Source organism: Macaca nemestrina, chromosome 14 (assembly GCF_043159975.1).
Source record: "Macaca nemestrina isolate mMacNem1 chromosome 14, mMacNem.hap1, whole genome shotgun sequence".
Classification (NCBI taxonomy): Eukaryota; Metazoa; Chordata; class Mammalia; order Primates; family Cercopithecidae; genus Macaca; species Macaca nemestrina.
The window spans coordinates 2633019-2654042 of NC_092138.1; the positions used below are offsets into that span (position 1 = coordinate 2633019).

The 21024-nt window shown below is 44.2% G+C and overlaps 1 protein-coding gene across 1 annotated transcript in view; it reads right to left on the reverse strand.

Moving 5' to 3' along the window:
• LOC139358285 (family with sequence similarity 240 member B) overlaps nt 1-7650 on the reverse strand; it is a 37970-nt gene extending 30320 nt beyond the window's left edge. The window contains exons 1-2 of the mRNA XM_071078857.1: nt 7593-7650; nt 3256-3349 (exon numbers count right to left, since the gene is read on the reverse strand). The gene's annotated coding sequence lies outside the window, so the exon portion shown is untranslated. The remainder of the gene's footprint in view (nt 1-3255; nt 3350-7592) is intronic.
• Nucleotides 7651-21024: the final 13374 nt, after the last annotated feature.

Here is a 21024-nt window from a genome sequence, read left to right on the forward strand (position 1 = left end):
TAACTGTCATCACTATATGATTCCCCAACAATTCCATCATCCCCAAAGGAAGCCCTGCACCCGTTAAACAGTCAGCCCCCATTCCCTTCTCCCCCCAGTCCCCAGCAATCACTAATCTGCCTTCTGTCTATGGATTTACCTGTTCTGGATATTTCATATACGTGGAATCATAAAATATGTGACCTTTAGTTTCTGGCTTATTTTGCTTAGCAGAATATTTTCAAGGTTCATTCATGTTGTGGCATATATGGGAGCATCATTCTTTTGGTAATTAAAAATATAAAGTGACTGTGATCTGTTAAAATAAGTTTAGCCTAAAGCTATCTCCTTACTTATTTCAGATTGGACCTAAATATTTCTTCGTATACAGTGAACTGTTTACTAACCGGATGTGTGAACAGACTGTGAACTACTCTTGTACCAATCGCTGTGTTTTGGCAAATCACAGGCAGCCAACTGTTCAAACCATGTTCAAATAAGGCAAACACCAAGCTGTAACCCATCCAGCTGTTTCTGTACTTCACTTCCTGTTTCTGTCCATAAATCCTCTTTGACCACGCACAGCACCACAGCTGCTCTGAACCTATTCTGGTTCAGAGGGGCGTGTAGGGAGTGGTGGGGGAGCTGCGCGATCTGTGAATCAGTCTTTGCTCAGTTAAACTATATTAAATTTAATTTGCCTAAAGTTTTTTCTTTTAACAGGTTCATACAAGTGAGTGGCCCTGAAGCTTAGTGTCAGTAGTTCCTCACTAAACAGTTTCTGATGCAATTATTTCTGTAGGACCAACTCCCCAAAGTGGAATTGCTGCGTCAATGCGCGTGGCCCCTCACATTTTGGGCAATGACATCAGATGGCCCACCAGAAAGGCCAGAGCCCGTTATTCTTTCACTCTTTTGTAATTAAGGAAACTATTTTTCAGAGGGTAACTTGGCAATATGTACCAATATTTTACATAGCAAGTTAACACTGGAGTCTTATCTCTGGCAATTGATTATTTTAATTATTTTACATAGTAATTAAATTTTTTTACATAATAATTAAAATTATTTATTTTAATTATTTTACATAGCAAGTTAACATTGGAGTCTCATCTCCAGCAATTAATCCTACAGAACTGATCAATAAGTGGGTATGGATATAGGTCTAAGTGTGGTCAGAACAGCATTGTTCATTACAGCAAAGAATTGGAAACCAATCAATGTCTAACGACAGGACATTGGTGAAAGGAATTATGCAGACTTGTGTTGATATACAATTATACAATGTGTTGATATAGAAAGATCAGACATGTCAAGTGGGCCTGGAGCTAAGGGGTATTTTTTTTTTATTTATTTTTATTTTTTGAGACGGAGTCTTGCTCTGTCGCCCAGGCAGACAGACGGGTTTTCACCATGTTAGCCAGGATCGTCTCCATCTCCTGACCTCGTGATCCGCCTGCCAAAGTGCTGGGATTACAGGCTTGAACCACTGCGACTGTCCGCTAAGGGGTATGTTGAAGGCCATAAAACATTTCAAAGCCTAATGCTTGTAGCTCCACAACTCCCAGCTGCCTCTGAGTCTCACTGACAGTGACTTTCTCCTTTCCCTACCAGATGAGACCTAGGAAGATGGTGATAGAAAACAGATTTCATAGTATTAACTTGAGGGTTCTATTTGGCGCTCAGACGCTCCCAGTGGTTTGGCCCAGCTCTAGGGCTGGAAAGACACAGGATCAGCCCCTTCTGTGAGTAAGAACCATTCGGCTTCTTATTCCTATTACCTTACTTATTCCCATCACCCTTACACAGACTTTAGGGCAACAACATGATAGAATTATTACATTAGGACCGGAAGAGGCTTAGAGATTACCAAATAAAACTTCTTATTTTGGGGGGATTTTGAATGTTCACAACATAAAGAAGTGATAAATATTGAAGGTGATAGATATGCTAATTGCCCTGATTTGATCATTACACATTGTATACATGTGTAATATCACTCTACATCCCATAAATATGTGCAATTATTACTTCTCAACTAAAAATAAAAGAAAACAAGTCGTGGAATATTCATGTGTATATGAGTTGTATGAACTTGCCTTGGTGAAATGAACATATTTTATATGCACATCAATATGAATGATATATATACATTATATATGTATATATGAAATGTGTATATGTGTATAAAAATTGAAAGTTAATGTTTCTATTCCAAGTTTGTTAATGATGATTATCTCAAAAGTATGGGCAAATAGGAGAATTTTAATCTTTTCTTTGTAAAAAAGTGTATTGCTTTTTCTTTTGTTAGGCATATATTGCTTTTGTGATTGGAAAAAAATAAAGAGAAAGAGGGAAAAAAGTCCATAGCTTTGACCCTAGAAAGAAATAAATGAAAAATGCTACCACATTAGGCTGTGAACATATGAGTTAATAAAAGATTTTTAGAGAGATGATAGTGTACAATTTTCAGTTATATTTCATATCTCTGAAGGCATGTAAGATAAAATAGGGGCAAATGAGATATTCCCGGATGTCTGGACCCCATCAACCCAAGGACTGGCTGGATGTCAGTGACGCTGGGGTAAGGAAGGTTGTCAGGGTTGGACGAATGCGTGGTTCCCGGGGCCATGAAGCCACTAGAAGGCAGCGTTGGTCTGCTACATTCTGGGGCACAAATAGCCTGGTGTTTGTAGAGGTGGAGAACTAACGTCCACCAAATGAAGTAACAGCCTATTCAAATGGACTCAGCAGCTTGTGGGAGGAAGATCAAGCTGAGCAAACCCATTCAGTGACCCTGCCAAAGGTTGTCCCAACTTCAGCCCGCTGCTGCTATCGCCCCCAGCTTCCAAGCTAGGTGAGAGCTGCGTGCTTGTTGTGAAAATTCATTTTCAATGCAAATCCCAACCATTCCTTTCTAACTACGGCTACTGCTAGTCAATTCTGACATAGACATAAGGAAGCCGCCTGTCCATGGGACACGTGGCCAGCTACCAGAGTCTGAGACTGTGCAAAAGAGTAACAACAAGACCGCTCGAGGAGACACAACTGCAGAAAAAATCTGGCATTTACAAAGCATGATTTCTGGAATCGTAAAGAAATTAGTATACAATCGAAAAAAGGAGCGTGGTAACTGAGGAGGTCCAAAGAGCTGTTCTGGAGGATGAAACCAAGTCATGATAGGAAGGAAAGCGTGAGCGAAAATTTATATCCTGTGATACCATGTGAATAGTGGGAGAGTCAGAAGGTGAAGAAGCCGGGCGCGGTGGCTCACGCTTGTAATCCCAGCACTTTGGGAGGCCGAGGCGGGCGGATCACGAGGTCAGGAGATCGAGACCATCCTGGCTAACCCGGTGAAACCCTGTCTCTACTAAAAAATACAAAAAACTAGCCGGGAAAGGTGGCGGGCGCCTGTAGTCCCAGCTACTCGGGAGGCTGAGGCAGGAGAATGGCGTGAACCCGGGAGGCGGAGCTTGCAGTGAGCTGAGATCCGGCCACTGCACTCCAGCCTGGGCGGCAAAGGGAGACTCCGTCTCAAAAAAAAAAAAAAAAAAAAAAAAAAAAAAAAAAAAAAAAAAGGTGAGGAAGGAACAGATGGAAGAAAAATGATTGTTCAGCATCTATTAGGAGCAACATTTTCTTTTTTATTTTTCTTGAGGCGGAGTCTCGCTCTGTCGCCCAGGCGGAAGTGCAATGGTGCGATCTCCGCTCACTGCAAGCTCCACCTCCCGGGTTCACGCCATTCTCCTGCCGCAGCCTCCCGAGTAGCTGGGACTACAGGCGCCCACAACCGCGCCCGGATAATTTTTTTGTATTTTCAATAGAGACGGGGTTTCATCGTGGATGGTCTCAATCTCCTGACCTCGTGATCCGCCCGCCTTGGCCTCCCAAAATGCTGGGATTACAGGCGTGAGCCACCGTGCCCGGCCAGGAGCAACTTTTTCTAACCTAAGAAAATTTTGATTTAGATTGAATAAAACCACTGATCCCCAGGGCAGAATTAATGAAAAACAAAACCAAAGGAACTCCCCTGGAAATATCCTGGTGAAATTTCTGAATCATAAGGACGAAGGAAAAAAATGGCTAAGATTCGGAAGAGAAAGAACAGGTTACTTAGAAGATAAAAGAAATCAGGCTAGACTTTTAGCTCACTGAGGGAAATGAACCAGGATCCAGAATTCCTATGCCTGTCAAGGCAAAAGATGCACACTCCTGGACATGTAGATCCTCAGAGTGTGCATATCCATTGACCTACCTGAAGAAAATCGTAAATGAAATCTCGTAAATAAATGGCTTTTAAATCAGGAAAGTGTTCTCAAGCAGGACAAGATGAAGAGGATGGGAAGTGATGGTTGAGAAATGGATCTTGTAAGATGGCTAATAATGATGACAAATAGGGATTATTAATCAGAGGTGACATACTCTAAGGGAAAATTGAATAGAAGCAGGGAAATGAAAACCATAAATTACCTGGATTTGAAAGAAGAGTGTTTGTGGGAGGGAGAGATGCTGAAGAAAAGAAGGCGGTCTCAGGTCTGGTCTTGGAGAAGAGGGGAGGTGGTCCAGTCTTAACTGGAACTGCTGCCTGGTGGAGTGGATATCGGGGATGAAGTATTTAGGATTTCATTTTTATTAAACAAACGTTTTCTCTGTAGACCTGCATTGTGCTGGGCACTGTGCTGGGTTCTGGGGATGCAGAATCTCTGTCCCCAACATTAACATGGGGAGTTATGAAATTGTGTTCTTTAGTTAAAATTTATTTATTTTTAGACCAGATGCGGTGCCTCATGCCTGTAATCCCAGCACTTTGGGAGGCCAAGGGGAGGCGGATCACTTGAGGTGAGGAGTTCAAGACCAGCCTGGTCAATATGGTGAAACCCTGACTCTACTAAAAATACAAAAATTAGCCGGGCGTGGTGGCCAGTACCTGTAATCCAAGCCTGTAATCTCCTGCCTCGGGAGGCTGAGGCAGGAGAATCGCTTAAACTCAGGAGGAAGAAGTTGCAGTGAGCCGATACCATGCCACTGTGCTCCAGCCTGGGTGACAGAGTGAGACTTTGTCTCAAAAATAACTAACTAAATAAATACTATTTATTTTTAGAGACAGAGTCTCACTCTGTTGCCCAGACTGGTGTGCAGTGGCACAATCAGAGCTCACTGCAGCCTCAACCTACTTGGCTCAAATGATTCTTTCACCTCAGCCTCCCAAGTAGCTAGGACTACAGGGGCATACCACCACGGCAGGCTAATTTTTTTAAACTAGTTTTTTTTGTAGAGATGAGGTCTTGATACATTGCCCAGCCTGGTCTCTGACTCCTAGCCTCAAGCAATCCTCCCCGCTCAGCCTCCCAAAGTGCTGGAATTACAGGTGTGAGCCACCACACCCCACCTGCCTGACACCATGTTCTTGTTTGTTTAGTAACTAGCTTGGGCTAATCTCTGGTGTCTTTCTTTTTTATGGTGTGTGACTGCTAATGCCTAGGCTCAGTTTTTAATTTTCATTCTTGCTTTTATTTTTAAGCCTGGCTTTCTAGGGGTTGCCCTTCTGTCTGCTTAGCTTAGTGGGCAACCAACGATAGGTCACTGTTTGTGCTCAAACATCTTGAGCCAGTAAGTCTTCCGCTGTTTGTTGATGGAACGTTGTGTGGTTGAAGAATGCATTCAAAATTTAAGCAGTCCACAAATGTTCTCTGGATTTTGATTTTTGCCACATTCCTCACGTCTCTTTTGGGTATCCACATGGCCTCAGCGTGAGCCATGGATAAGTGCACAGCTAGTATTCTTTCTGGTTTCCTGCTCAGGGAGCCAGCTATGTACATGCCTCCAGACCGTCATAGACTGTCTGAGCTCGCCAAAGTCCCCTGTGGCTGGCGCGTTCCTGGATCTCACTGTTAATTTCTTCCTAGTCTGCCATTCTTCTGTTTTGAATTTTCTGAGCTCCACTTGAAATCAAAGGAGTGCCCTCTGGCAGCAAAGTTGCCAGTTTCCACCAAACGCTCTGCCAGGGTAGAGCTGAAGATCACAGACTCCCACTGTTCTCTCCTTCAATTTAGTGGTTTTTCTTGAATAAATGCTTCTCAATTTGATCGATGTTGTTGGCTGATTTTCAGGCTCCTCAAATGATACTTTTTTGACAATTTTGTCAAATTTCATTATTGTTTTTTGGGGAGAGGATTTGATGAGCTCCTGACTCCACTGTTTGGGCAGTCCCCACTTTACTATTTTTTTTTAAAGACACCCAAGGTGATTCCAGTGTGTAGCCTTGACAGAGAACAACCATATTTTAAAGAGAGAGCAACTGCAATCACTTGGCCATCCACGGTGGGCAGCTCTGAGAAAGAACAGTTCACATTCAGGACCCGTCTGCCCCTGGGAAGGTCAAATAACCTTACCTTAAGTTAGTCCTGATAATATTTCTATGAATAGAAATATCCTTATTAAACTTATCCCTGAAGAAATGACTCATGTTCCTAAGTAGAAATTGTAATTATTTGTCAAGCCTTTACTGAACACTTCCTATGAGATGGGTACTGAGCTCAGCAATGCACAGGCATTATTTAATGTCACCCTCACAATGACCCTAGGATCTGCATGCCACCATTTCCATTTCTTTCCTCTTCATAGTTGAGAATATTGATGCTTACCTCACAGAGCCTCATTCCTTAGATCTGACCCCAATGCCGTTAACACAGCTGCTTGACTGTAGATGAAACAAGGACTCAGTCCTGGCTACACAGAATACTTGGGGAGCTTTTAAAATTCACATTCCTGTTTCCCATCCCCAGACAAATTGAATGATCATCTCTAGGAGAAAGGGGTCCAGGAAAAGAAAGATTTTAAAAGCTTCCCTGATGTTTCTAAAGGGCATCCCCTGATGAGACCCACTGCCCAGTAACAATGTGGGCTAAACTAAGCAATGCAAAAAAGTCATAATTTCAATTAACTAAACCTCTACACACAAGGTCCTGAGTGAGAAGGAAGCTAGTGGCTGGGTGTATGTAAGTCATGACTCATGGTAAGAACTGGGGAAGGATGGTCACAACACACTCCACCATCCTCACCATCCCTTCAGTGGGGTCATTGGGCTGACGGGCACAGAAGCAAGATGGCCCTTTAAAAAAAATTATGGAATACTATGCAGCCATAAAAAAAGATGAGTTCATGTCCTTTGCAGGAACATGGATGAAGCTGGAAACCGTCATTCTCAGCAAACTATCACAAGAATAGAAAACCAAACACCTCATGTTCTCACTCATAAGTGGGAGTTGAATAATGAGAACACATGGACACAGGGAGGGGAACATCACACACTAGGGGCTGTCAGGGGGTGGGGACTAGGGGAGGGATAGCATTAGGAGAAATACCTAATGTAGATGACTGGTTGATGGGTGCAGCAAACCACCATGGCATGTGTATACCTATGTAACAAACCTGCATGTTCTGTACATGTATCCCAGAACTTAAAGTATAATAAAAAAGAATTAAAAAAAATTTTTGACTGGGTGTGGTGGCTCACGCCTGTAATCCCAGCACTTTGGGAGGCCGAGGCAGGAGGATCACAAGGTCAGGAGATGAAGACCATCCTGGCTAACAGGATGAAACCCTGTCTCTACTAAAAATACAAAAAAATTATCCAGGCGTGGTGGCAGGCGCCTGTAGTCCCAGCTACTCAGGAGGCTGAGGCAGGAGGATGACACGAACCCGGGAAACGGAGTTTGCAGTGAGCCGAGATCGTGGGGCTGCACTCCAGCCTGGGCGATAGAGTGAGACTCCGTCTCAAAAAAAAAAATTAAAGTATTATTATTTTTAAATTTTTCCATAAGTTATTGGGATACTGGTGGTATCTGGTCACATGAGTAAGTTATTTAGTGATGATTTGTGAGATTTTGCTGCACATATCACCTGAGCAGTATACACTGCACCCTATTTGTAGTCTTTTATCCCTCGACCCCCTCCTACTCTTCCCCTCGAGTCCCCAGAGTCCATTGTATCATTCTTATGCCTTTGAGAAGCGCGATAGCGCTTGATAGGCACTTGAAACTGCTTGTGAAAGATTGTGCTGATTTATACCCTCTGCACCCAGCCAGCGAAGCAGAGGCAGATTGCTTTGAGACCGGCCCTGCCGCCCTGGGGTCTGGAGCAGCTGTTAGCAGGGTTGCTGACTTCAGGTCTTTTGGGGCCCATCGATCCCAGCCCTGGATCTTGCTGAGGGGTGGAAGCCTTGGGGTTTGTTCACACATTTCTTAGTGCAAAACCTTGATCTCTGCTATGCCGGAACTCTGACTGCTTCTTGCTGTGGGGGAAAAACGGGCTACAGAGAATGCCTTCTCCGCTGTGCAGAGCTTTGTTGTGCTCCGACTTTACTGTATTTGAGGGCAATACAGCTTCAGGAGCTAGGGAATCAGAGGTTCAGCCGGCTGCAACCCCATGGACCATCCCAGTAGGAGAAGCTTTGGGTAATGTCTGGAAGAGCAGGGGAGGGAGTGTTTTCCAACATGCTCTATTTAAAGATCCCGCCTTCTCTCCCCAGGGCCAGCACTGCTGGTCCTACCCAGGACGAAAGGGCGGTGGGCAGGAATGCTCCTGCTGACCAGCCGCCTGGTGGAAAGGCCTCATCCCAGCCAGGGAGCTGCCTGGCAGTTCTCAGCTCTTACCGAAGCCGGCATAGGGAAGTCCCAACCTTGCTTCTCATGCTGTGCATCTGGTGCTCCTCTCTGGCTGGCTTACTCAGCACTGTGAGGGGTCTGGCTTCTCCAGCGCTGCCTCACAGAGGGAAGGAATTAATGAACGTCTATCACGGGTGCATTGGCCAAGGCTGATCCTCGTGTTTTGAATCCTCATGAATTCTACGCTGGCTCTTCACATTTGGGGTTTGTGCCTGACGTGTGACTCCTTTCCCCTAGCTTCACGAAAGACGGTACCAAATGATCCTCTGCGGTCACCCTGGCCTGAAGTGTCCAAGATACCCTGCACTGGACCATAGAAGCTGAATGTGTAGCCTGAGCTTCTCTCTAACCACAGCCCTGCGGGAGGACTCTATCCACGAAACCAGAGGGAAACCTGTGGGCTTCCCTGAGCAGCACCTTCTCTCTGGTTTACAGACAGGAAATGGAGGTAACGTGGGTGTGGAGGAAACAGCCGCTGTCTGTGGAGGCTTGGCCCTGCCTAGGAGGGGAGCGTGAGCTCCTGGTCCTTTTGACTTAACAGTGACTGACACACAAGCGCCTCACTCAGGTGTAGAATTTACACCAGAGGCCCGGCGCGGTGGCTCAGGCCTGTAATCCCAGCACTTTCGGAGGCCAAGACGGGCGGATCACCAGGTCAGGAGATCGAGACCATCCTGGCTAACCCGGTGAAACCCCATCTCTACTAAAAAATACAAAAAACTAGCCGGGCGAGGTGGCGGCGACTGTAGTCCCAGCTACTCGGGAGGCTGAGACAGGAGAATGGCGGGAACCCGGGAGGCGGAGCTTGCAGTGAGCTGAGATCCGGCCACAGCACTCCAGCCTGGGCGACAGAGCGAGACTCCGTCTAAAAAAAAAAAAAAAAAAAAAAAAAAAGAGAAAGAATTTACACCAGCATTCTCAGGTTAGGGAGTGTCAGTAATAATCATGATGGTAATAACTTCAAAACTAAAACGAATGCATTCAGTAGTGAAGGCTCCACGTGGGCAAGGACTTTATTAACTACTTAGCAGGTGCTCTGTAAATGTGTGTTAAATGGGCAAATAATAAAATAATGGCCATGGCATGAGTTTGTCAGATAATGATAGACAATCCCAGGGAGGTCCTTGGAGCACAGGTGCTATGCAGCCAGCCTGGAAATGGTGCAGAGACCTACACACACCTCCAGAGTTGCCATCCCTGTGGCTTCAGGCTCCATGCACACAGACCCCACAGCTCCTGAGGACACTGGCATTAGTTCTGGGACCAACACATCTCCATGTCGTACTCCAGAAAGGCCCACGACCTCCCTCTCTCATCTCCCCAACATACGGTGCTCATGGTCCTGGCTGGTGATGTGGGCTGGGCAGACTAGAAACTGCCCAAGGACACAGGGCCCGCTCCTGCTGGCACCTTCGAGGACCCAGTCAGTGATGCTGTGACCAAGAATAGCCATGCCCATCCCCTTGCTGCCTCCTGTCCATCAGCTCTAAATTGCCATGAGATCTTAGAGGCTACAATCTTATGGTCTTGGAGCCTGATAGTGTTAATAGTATTGCTCAGTTAAATCTCATTTGTTTATTTAGAGATTAAAAGATAAACTACCAGGGAAACCAGCTGGTCACAATGTGAGCCTTAATAAACCCTGTAGGAAGAATTTTAAAGCTTACAGTCAGAGACCTCCCTTCCTCCCTCCCTCCCTTCCTTCCTTCCTTCCTTCCTCCCTTCCTTCCTTACTTCCTTACTTCCTTCTTTCTTCCCATCCTCCCTCCCTTCCTTCTTTACTTCCTTCTGTGTGATTTCAACTCCAAAAATTGTGGTTTAACAAAATGTTTAATGCAAGTGTTTTTTTTTGTTTTGTTTTATTTTTTTGAGACGGAGTCTCGCTCTGTCACCCAGGCTGGAGTGCAGTGGCACGATCTCGGCTCACTGCAAGCTCCGCCTCCCGGGTTCATGCCATTCTCCTGCCTCAGCCTCCTGAGTAGCTGGGACTACAGGCGCCCGCCACCACGCCCGGATAACTTTTTGTATTTTTAGTAGAGATGGGGTTTCACCATGTTGGCCAGGATGGTCTTGATCTCTTGACATTGTGATCTGCCCGCCTCGGCCTCCCAAAGTGCTGAGATTACAGGCATGAACCACTGAGCCCGGCCTAATGCAAGTGTTTTAAAGGGGTAGTTTCATCAGGAAAAAGAGCATTGCTGGGGACTGTGACGTGTAACAGATGCCAAGAAACTATCTCTCATTTGAAAGTGTGTTACAACCAAACAGGAATCTGCTATTATGATTGTTTTGCCGGGTTTTTTTGGTTTTGTTTTGTTTTGTTTGTTTTGGTTTGGTTTGGTTTTTTTGAGAGAGTCTCGCTCTGTCACCCAGGCTGGAGTGCAGTGGCACGATCTTGGCTCACTGCAAGCTCTACCTCCCGGGTTCACGCCATTCTCCTGCCTCAACCTCTCGAGTAACTGGGACTACAGGCACCTGCCACCACGCCCGGCTAATTTTTGTATTTTTAGTAGAGACGGGGTTTCACTGTGTTAGTCAGGATGGTCTCGATCTCCTGACCTTGTGATCCGCCCGCCTCGGCCTTCCAAAGTACTGGGATTACAGGCGTGAGCCACTGCGCTCGGCCGTTTTGCGTGTTTTTTAAAAAATTACAATTTAATCACAATATTAGCCTGACCCACAGGAAAAAAACCCATTTGGGAACAAATAAAATGTTTCTCCCATGAAATAAAAACTCCTCTTTTTCCCCTAAATGCTTTTAGGCAATATTCTCTTCTTTATAGTTTATATCCATTTGAAAATAATGACAAAATATTGTCTATTCATTTTCTCATTTTTTTTTTTAAAACCCATAAACCTTTCAGTTCCTGAGCTTGGACGAGACTGACTGTCTTTCATGGGACAACTTCCCCAGGCTGCACTGGGACCCTCTGCACACAAGGGACAGTGTCCAGCTCCCAGGTCTCGGAAGAGGGCGACTTTCTAGCCCCAGCTCCCATTCATATCAGTGACCCAGATAGGGGGTTTCTGCTGGAGCTTTTGGGCCATAGTATTGCTGATTTTTCCTTCATCATCTTTGCCTTTCTTTTCTTGTTGGCTTTAAAAAAATTATTGAGCCTGAAAATGATTGAGGACCACAATATTTTAAGAATATGTAATACCACCACAAAAATCTAAATAAAATATCTCTTACAGTTTCCCAGTGGGTCTTCTATAATGGTAAATTCATGATAAACAGAAGCCTGGAAAATAAAAATTTTTATTATTTTTTTATGACTGAAGTTCACAACCTAAAATAAATATATTAGCAGCAGTTCACATAGACATAAAACTTATCTTCAAAAAATATTAAAACTAATGGATGAGCATACTCCACTCATCACTTGTCAGTTCTATTTAACATTGAAAGTGTTAGAAATATTTATCAATGAGATAGAAGAAAATTACACATTTTCTTTAGTTCAGAGGAACACTGATGAGTGTGTTGCAATCCAGTCGTACAATTGCACGTGGCCCCCACTAGCTGCATGATCTCTGTTCTTCAGCTGACATGGCGGCTCCAGGACATGTTACCACAGCCACTGCGGTATGAGATATATTTTTTTCCTTTCATCAGTGCATTTGAGGAAAGATTTCCAAGACAGTTGCATCCAAACATTTCTTGTATCTGAAGGTCTCTTTGCCCTACACTCTGGGGTCAAGGCATCAAGAAACAAGAGGGAAAAGGCCAGGAGCCCAGACACAAGCTGCTGTCTGCCTGTACTGTGGGATGCAGCTGAGCACCACCATCCACAGACCTGGGCCCAGGCCTGCTCTGCACCCAAACACCTCGTTTGTAATTTGTAATAGGATTATAGGATGTCAACATAATAAGGAAGGATTTTGTGAAGGTCATGATTTATTTCCTTTAATCTTTCTATTCCTAAAATAGAAGAAATTTAATAAAAGCCACCCAATAGTTTTTCCTCTCCAGGCAACCACTTTCTCCCCACACAAACACAGCCTTTGCTTGGCTTGCAATCTGTAGCTCAGGTTATTCCTAGTCACTGGATACTGGATGTCATCAGTTAGCTGGAGTTAACTGGAAGTAAGTGAGTGTCGGGAGCGAGGCAGGGACAGATGACACAGGAACCCTGAGCTGTGTCAGCAGTCACAGGAGCTATGACTGCTCAGCTGTGTCTGAAAGCTTCTGGGCACTGCCGTCCCCACTGCTTACATCACCTTAGGCTCCTCTGGAGCTGAGGTTGTCTTGGTTTCAGAAATACAGATTCCTTAAAGAACAGTTCTGGTAGAAGGTGTGAGGGAGCCAGAGGAAAAGGTGGAACCCACAGTTATTGGGGTGTATGCAGGAAGCTGGAATATGAGGAAGGGTGGAGCAATCTGAAGGGAGTCATGGGAAGACGGGAACCTTTTGAAGTCTTTTTCATCTAAAATGCAGTCTTTGGCAATCAGGTGTTTCTCGCTTGTCTTGAAATCTGCAACTGAAGTGGATGTGCATTGGCTCTTACCTGCCTTGGTGGAAATCAGCAGTTTAAAAATAATACTTTGACCCATGTTCATAGCGGCACTATTCACCATAGCTGAAAGGTGGAAGCCAATCCAGTCTCCAACTCCATATGGGTGAATGGATAAACAAAATGTGGTGTCTACATACAGTGTATCCCTCGAGAGCTCACAGCTCTTAGTCATGTAGTGGGGGAAAAACCCATTAGAATGAATTTATAAGAATTAAACATTGGCGTTAAAAACCAAAGGAAAGTAAATTGCATTGTATGAAAGGAAAATGGAAATCTAATACAGAACATATCAAATTAGATATGTTATTTTTTCAGAAATTTTCACCAGAAGGTAGGAAACAGGGAACACATTGCAGAGAACCTGCCATTCAGATGACTGGGACTGCAGTTGATCTGCTGTGTTCCTAATTCGTGGTATGACCTTGTAAGTTTCTGCAGTGTTTTGGGGGCATTCTGGTTCCTCTCATCTAAAACCAGAGGTTTGAAGAGGAAGCAATCCAAGGTGCACAGTCTGCAGGAGCTTGGTGGCCCCATGTGATCCTCAAGCATCAAAGAGTTGGGAGTGAAACCAAAGGCGTGGAAATTCCAGATTGAATCTCCTCAGTCATACTGTCCAGGGGTCTGAAATACATGGAGGGATAATGAAAAAGACTTAGAATTTATTGTGATGCCTGTTAAAACCTGCAACACTGACCAGCCAAAGCCTCGTGACGTTAATCAATAATCAAAAGATCAGAATTTTTGGTGTCTAAAAATATTCTATCAAATTTGTGAATCAAGATTAGAGGAGAGGTAGAAAGTAGGCTCTTAGGAATCCTTAGGCATGATTTGAAGCTTTTAATGCGTTTTTTATTTAATTGCCAGATTTTTCTTCTTGAAATATTTCTTGGCTGGGTGCCATGGCTCACGCCTGTAATCCCAGCACTTTGGGAGGTTGAGGTGGGTGGGTCTGTTGGGCCCAGGAGTTCGAGACCAGCCTGAGCAACATGATGAGACTCCAGCTCTACCAAAAAAAAAAAAAAAAAGTTTACAAAAATTAGTGAGGTACAATGGCATGCACCTGTAGTCCCAGCCGCTTGAGAAGCTGAAGTGGGAGGCTCACCTGAGAAACTGGGAGGTTGAGGCTGCAGTGAGCTGTGGTCACACCACTGCACTCCAGCTTCCGCAACAGAGTGAGATCCTATCTCAAAAAAAGAGGAAATATTTATTCTATCCTATTTTTTTAAAAAAGGGATGTGGAACATCAGTACTGAGCTCTTGGGATACTATGTTGAGCTAAAAGATGGGATCTTTGCCCTCATGGAGTTTATGTTTTAGTGAGAAAGACAGACAGACAGATACACAAATTGAAGTAACATTTAGTGTGTCAAGTGATACGATGAGACCTTTTTGCAAGAGGGGGACTAGCATGTGGGTGTGTGGGAGAGTGATGCTTAATCGTGGGAGGCCTTCTGGAGGAGTTGAAGTCTAAAACTAAGACATGAAAGTGAAGGACTAGGGCAGGAAGGAGGGTCCCTGCCTGGCAGTTTTCACTCTCCAAGGAGAGATGAGAACATGCAGCCCTGGAAGCTCTGAGGGAAGATGGGTGTGGTGAGCAGCTGAAATTGAGTCCAGTAGAGAAGCTGTCAAGGGAGCTGGCCCTCCCTAAAGGGTCCTGTTGGTCAGGTTAGAGCTGTGGGTCTTGCATCCTAGGCACGGAAAGGAGTGACTGACAGGTTGTCAGGCAACTGGCAGGGGCGCAGGTCTCCTGGAAAGGACAGTCAACTCTGTACTTGCCACAGGTCTGTTGTTACAAAGAATGGATTCATACACTCAAGATCTTTACAATGCAAAAGGGAAGCTATGCACAAACAGGTAATTTCAGGGCTGAGTTAGAAACAAAGTCATCTGGGATTGTGAAAGAGACAGATAAGGCTTCCCCTTGTGTGTGTGCATGAGCCACAGCTAGTATGCACAAGCCTTCTCCCTGCACCTGCTCTGTAGTGATGGTGGTGATGGCAGTGATGATGATGATGATGAATGTGATAATAAGGAGGAAGAAGAGGGAGTGAGAGAGGAGGAAGGCTTTATGAGCCTATTCTGGGGAAGTAACACCCAGTAGGAATTTCTCTAGCTCGGTGGTTCTCAAAATGTGCTCCCTGGAACCACAGCATCTGTATCAGCCGGGTACTTATTGGAAATTTAAATTTCTGGGTCCCATCCTAAATGTACTGAATAAGACATTCTAGGGATGGGCCCAGCAATCCATGTTTTCACAAGCGCTCTGGGTGATTTGATGCATGCTACACTTGAGGGACATTGCTCTGCTTGGTATTTATGTGTACCCTCCTAGTTGCCATTCTTTTAACCGACTGCTTAATATTTCATTCAACAGATACATCATATTTATTCTACTAGGTCCATATTAGCCAACATCTGAGTTATGTGCACCTATTGAAGTATACTTTTTTTTTTTTTGAGACACAGTCTCGCTGTGTCACCAGGCTGGAGTGTAGTGGCGTGATATCGGCTCACTGCGACCTCCACTTCCCGGGTTCAAGCCATTCTCCTGCCTCAGCCTTCCGAGTAGCTGGGACTGTGGGTGTGTGCCACCATGCCCAGCTAATTTTTCTATTTTTAGTAGGGACGGAGTTTCACCATGTTGGCCAGGATGGTCTCAATCCCCTGACCTTGTGGTCTGCCCACCTTGGCCTCCCAAAGTGCTGGGATTACAGGCGTGAGTCACTGTGCCCCGCCTGAAGTTTACTTTATAAGCAGTGAAATGCACACATCTTATGTATACAGTTTGACGAGTCTGACAAACACATATACCCATGTAACCCACACTCTTGTTAATCCATTACCACAGAAAGACAACGAATGCCAGAAACACAAAATTACCATATGATTCTTGACAACAGTTTGCCTAATGTATACCCTGACTGCCAGTGTATAGGAGGGTTCATTTCTCATATCCATGCGAACTCTGGTTATCACTAAAGACTTTCATTTTTGTTAATATCATATTTGAAATAAATAATATCTTGTTGATACTTTGATTGACATTTGTCAGTATAATTAGTTGTTTTCCCCATATGTTTATTCTTTCTTTGAATTTCTCTTTTAATGACTTGGCCAGATGATCTGGTGAACTTCAATATAGAATTAACTTTCACTCTGCCCAGATGCCATTTCCTTGAGGAATCCCCTTCCTGATACTTCTTTCACTCTCCTCTCTCCCATGGACTAAGAGAGCTTATCTGCACTTCTTTTTGCCCCTTTTCACTGTACTTTTCAACTAGATTACAAAGCATTTCCTCGTGTTCATTGCTTTTCTCCTCCTCTGTCCCCTGGAAAACTCCAGCCTTCTAAATCTCCAGCAGTTTGTGGCACTTTTTGGCCTCCTTTTGCCTAAGTATAAATTCACCTGTAGTATTTGGGAGAAATTGAAAAAAAAAATGTAACAGAGCTAATAATAATATACCAATGTATCAATGCTTTCAGTACTACATAGTCAATGAGAAGAGTATGGGATCTGAAAAAACCTCCGAGAGCCAAAAGAACCAACAAAATCCCTTTGCCCTTCCTCTCTGCTGAGCTCAGCCCACTCACCGAGGAAATAAAGGCAAAGTCCCACCAAAATATTCAAAGCTACTGTTGATATTTTGGAAGTTGATTGATTTTTTTAAGCAGCTATCATATACAAGTGATGTGCATTGACACATTTTCTAATCATCATTCCTGCTGCTGATCCTAGTCTCTGGCTGGGCTCTTTGGCCTGTTTGAAGAAGCAGAGCCCTGTCAGTTGGGGAAGGTCTGATTTTTTACTTATAGGCGTGGTGACAATTTAGAACTCTTTCTCATCCAGATACATTCTTTCCTTTTAAATTCAACAAATATTCGCTAATTAGTTACTAGATGCTAAACACAGAGGAGACCATAAAGATCTCTAAGGCTGTCCTGTCCTCTGTGATAGGTCAAAAACACAATAGCTCATGGTAAAGCGAGCAGGTAAAATTGGCGATTCAGTTCAGCTTTTAACAGGACCTGTGGAATATTATTGGTGGGGAGGCAGGAGAGCTTCCTGGTTAAATGCATGGGCCCAAGAGCCATATTACTTGGGTTGGAATCTTAAATTATGTTCTTAGGCAAATTAATTGATCTCTCCATCCCTCAGTTTCCTCACCTGTGAAATGAGAATAATAGTTTGTATAGCATGTTGTGAGGGGTTAGTAAGATAATATTTATAAAGTGTTCGAAACACTGCCTGATATATAGCAGCTGTATAATAGAGGTTTTTTTTTGTTGTTGTTTTTGTTTTTTTTTTAATTGTCATCACTTTTGGCAGAAGAGTAGCAGCTCTGAAGTTGAGTCCACCCTGGTCTCAGGTGGGCACTGGCCAGTGAATTATGTGGCCTGAATGTCTGTCCTCAGCATTCCCACTGCAATCATAAAGCAAATCACTTGTAACGGTGGTCCTTAGCCTTGGCTGCAGACTAGATTCATCCGAGAGTTTTAAAAAATTCCAACGTCCAGACTGCTTCCCAGGCCTACTAAACTGGAATCAGAGGAGGCAGAACTCAGACATCAGTGGTGTTTTTAAAAGCTTCCTTGTAATTCCAACACATGGCCAAGATGGTGAATCATTGCCTGAATTTCTTTGTTCCTTCGGGAAAATGGGGAATTGAGCTTAACGAATGGTTGTATATAACTGCACTCTCATCAACAGCATTGACACTAACGATGAAGCTGTAGCTTCGCAGGCCCGGTCCCAGATCTACTGCAGATTCCGCAGTTTAACAAATGCCCAGGTGATTTGTATGCATATTAAAGTTTGGGAATTCTAGGAAGTTCTTTGGTATTCATGGGTTCTCTCAGGTTAAACAGAAAAAATGCAGGTCCTTTCCTTCTACTGCAGAAGTAGTAGCTATTAACATCCTGTGCAATGGAAATGTTTTAGTGGTGTGTTACGTTTTTGAAGTTAATAAGATATGTAAGCTGCAGGAGGTAAAAAGGCCACCGAATGTAGAGTTAGGACACTCAACCTGAGGTCTCAAAACCGTCTGAAGCAGCTCAGTGATACTGGGCAAGCCACTTAACCTTTCTGAGCCTCTGCTTCTCCAAACATCTGTTAATACCTGCTAGAGACTAGAACCTGCGCTAGGCGCTGTGTACAAAACAAACAAAAACTACACACACACCCAAGCCACAGCAAATAAGGCTGTTAAGGATGTTACAACAGTTATAAATGATTGTTATACGTGATAGAAAGACAAAGTAAAAGGACTTTAGAAGCCAAAAGGAGAGAGATGACTTCTGCCTGGGCTTCACAAAGGATGTGAACTTGGATTCTATATTAATGAGGAGATGGTTTTTGGAAACAGTGAAAATTACATGAGCAAGGGCCGGGCACAGTGGCTCATGCCTATAATCCCAGCACTTTGGGAGGCCAAGGCGGGCAGATCATAAGGTCAGGAGATCGAGACCATCCTGGTGATCATGCTGAAACCCCGTCTCTACTAAAAAATACAAAAGTTAGCCAGGTGTGGTGGCGGGCACCTGTAGACCCAGCTACTTGGGAGACTGAGGCAGGAGAATGGCTTGAACCTGGGAGGCAGAGGTTGCAGTGAGCTGAGATCGCGCCACTGCACTCCAGCTGACAGAGTGAGACTCCCACTCAAAAAAAAAAAAAAATGACATGAGCAGAGGCAAGAGTGTAAACAGGTTGAGGGCATGTTTGAGGCAGTGGAGTAATAGATTTTAACTGGAAATTAGGATGTTGGGAATAAAAAGGGTGACAAAGTCATTCACTCCATATTCTTATTATTGAATATCAGCTCTGTATCAGATCTTTTTCCAGGTGCTCTCCTGTAGCTGTGAAAACACAAACCAACATTCTAGTCAGGAGAGGCAGATTGTAAACAGCATAAATAAGTAAATATTATAGTATAAGAGAAGCAGAATCGAATTGAAGAGCATCTCTGGCAGAAAGAACAGCAAATGCAGACCCTTGGGGCAGGAGCAGGCTGTTCTGTTCACAGAAAGAAGGTGGTCAACGGCTAGAATGAAGTTCAAGCACCGGAGAACTTCCACTGAGCTCATCAGAGAGGCTCAGTTGTGTTGAGCCTTAAAGACCATTATGGGTTTTGGCTTTTATTCTGAATGAGAAGAGGAGCTGTTGGAGGGTTGTTGAGCAGAAGAGTGGCGCGATCTGACTTAAGTATAAATGGATCATTCTGGCTGCTGTGTTAAGAAAAGATTTTAAGGAGGCCACCTGGACATAGAGAAACTGCTCAGGAGGCTGGTGGAATAATCCAGGTAATGAATACTGGTGAATTGGAAGGGGTCAAATTTTGTGTATATTCTGAAGGACTGATCAGGATTTGTTCCATGTAAGAAAAGGAGTAATCTAAAGTTGAATCGAAGAGTTTTAGTGTGGGCCTTGGGAAGAAGGGAGCTATCATCTGCAGAGGTGGGAAACACGACACGTGGGCTGGAAGACTGGTTCAGCTTTGGAAATGTTATGTTCAAGTATCTATTGGGGATCCAAGTGGATGTCGAGTGGGAATCATGTCTGAAGATATAAATTCTGGGAGTCTTCAGTGTTTAGAATGTATTTAAAGACTTAAAGGTAGATGTATAGGTAGAGAAAAGAAGACTGAGGACTGAGCCCTGGGGGTTCCAATGCTAAGAGGTCAGGAAGATGAGCAACCGACAAAAAAGACTGAAGACGTGTCCAGTGAGGACGCCAGCAAACCAGGAGCTCTGGTGTCCAGGAAGCCAAATGAACAAAATGCTTTGGGAAGAATCATCTAAGTCACATGCTGCTGACTGGCCAGCTAAGATGAGGCCCGAGATTGGACCACTGGATTCAGCAACATGGCGGCCGTTGTTACCTCAATATGAACCATTTCATTGGGACCTGAGCGGGAAAGCCTGGTTGCTGTGGGTTTAAGAGAGGGTGGGAAGACAGGAATTGTAGGCACAAACAACAGACCATACTTTTGAGGAATTTTGTTGTAAAGGAGAGAGGGAAATTGGAACCGTATGTGGAGAGGGAACTGGGATTCTATCCCTGTCTGGGCTCATTTGGGATGTTCAGGGCACATGGGCAGGGGAGTGGGAAGTTGGAGTAGGGAAGCAGCATTCTTTATAAGGAGGATTTACCACACCAGCTCTCATTTTCGGTGATGGTGCTCAATCCTACAGGGAAGCTTTGGGAATAGAACACCCCCAACGCCTGCCATGTTGTCTCAGCAGAGGGAAATTGGAGATGTGGTGTTTGTCTACCAACGCCTGTCAGCTGTTGGTTGGCGGGTGTTCCAGGGAATGTGAATTGACTGGCACTTTTGGCCTGCTGTGGGTGGGTTGGGGCAAAATTGAGGCAAAGAAAGAAAGCCTTTGGCTGCAGAATAGTTGCTGACAGGTGGAAGTGGGGTCCATGTGTGCTGAAGAGGTAAGGGCAGAGGGCAAACATCATCTGTTCCAATCCCAGTGAAACTTTTCAAAAAATAATCAGAAAAATGAAAGGCATCTTTGTTGATGGCAATGATTGTGTGTGTGTGTGTGTGTGTGTGTGTGTGTCTGTGTATGTGTATGTGTGTGTCTGTGTTTGTGGTTAGGGGATAAGGAGGAGAGAGAGGCAGAAATTGCTAGAATAATATATAGTCATGCATCACTTAACAACAGAGACATATTCTGAGAAATGCATTGTTAGGCGATTTCTTCATTGTGGGAACATCACAGAGTAGACTTACACAAACCTGGATGACATAGCCTACTATACGCCTAGGCTGTATGGTACAGCCTATTGCTCCTAGGTTATAAATCTGTCTAGCATATTGAATATTATAGGCAATTATAACACAGTAGTAAGTACTTGT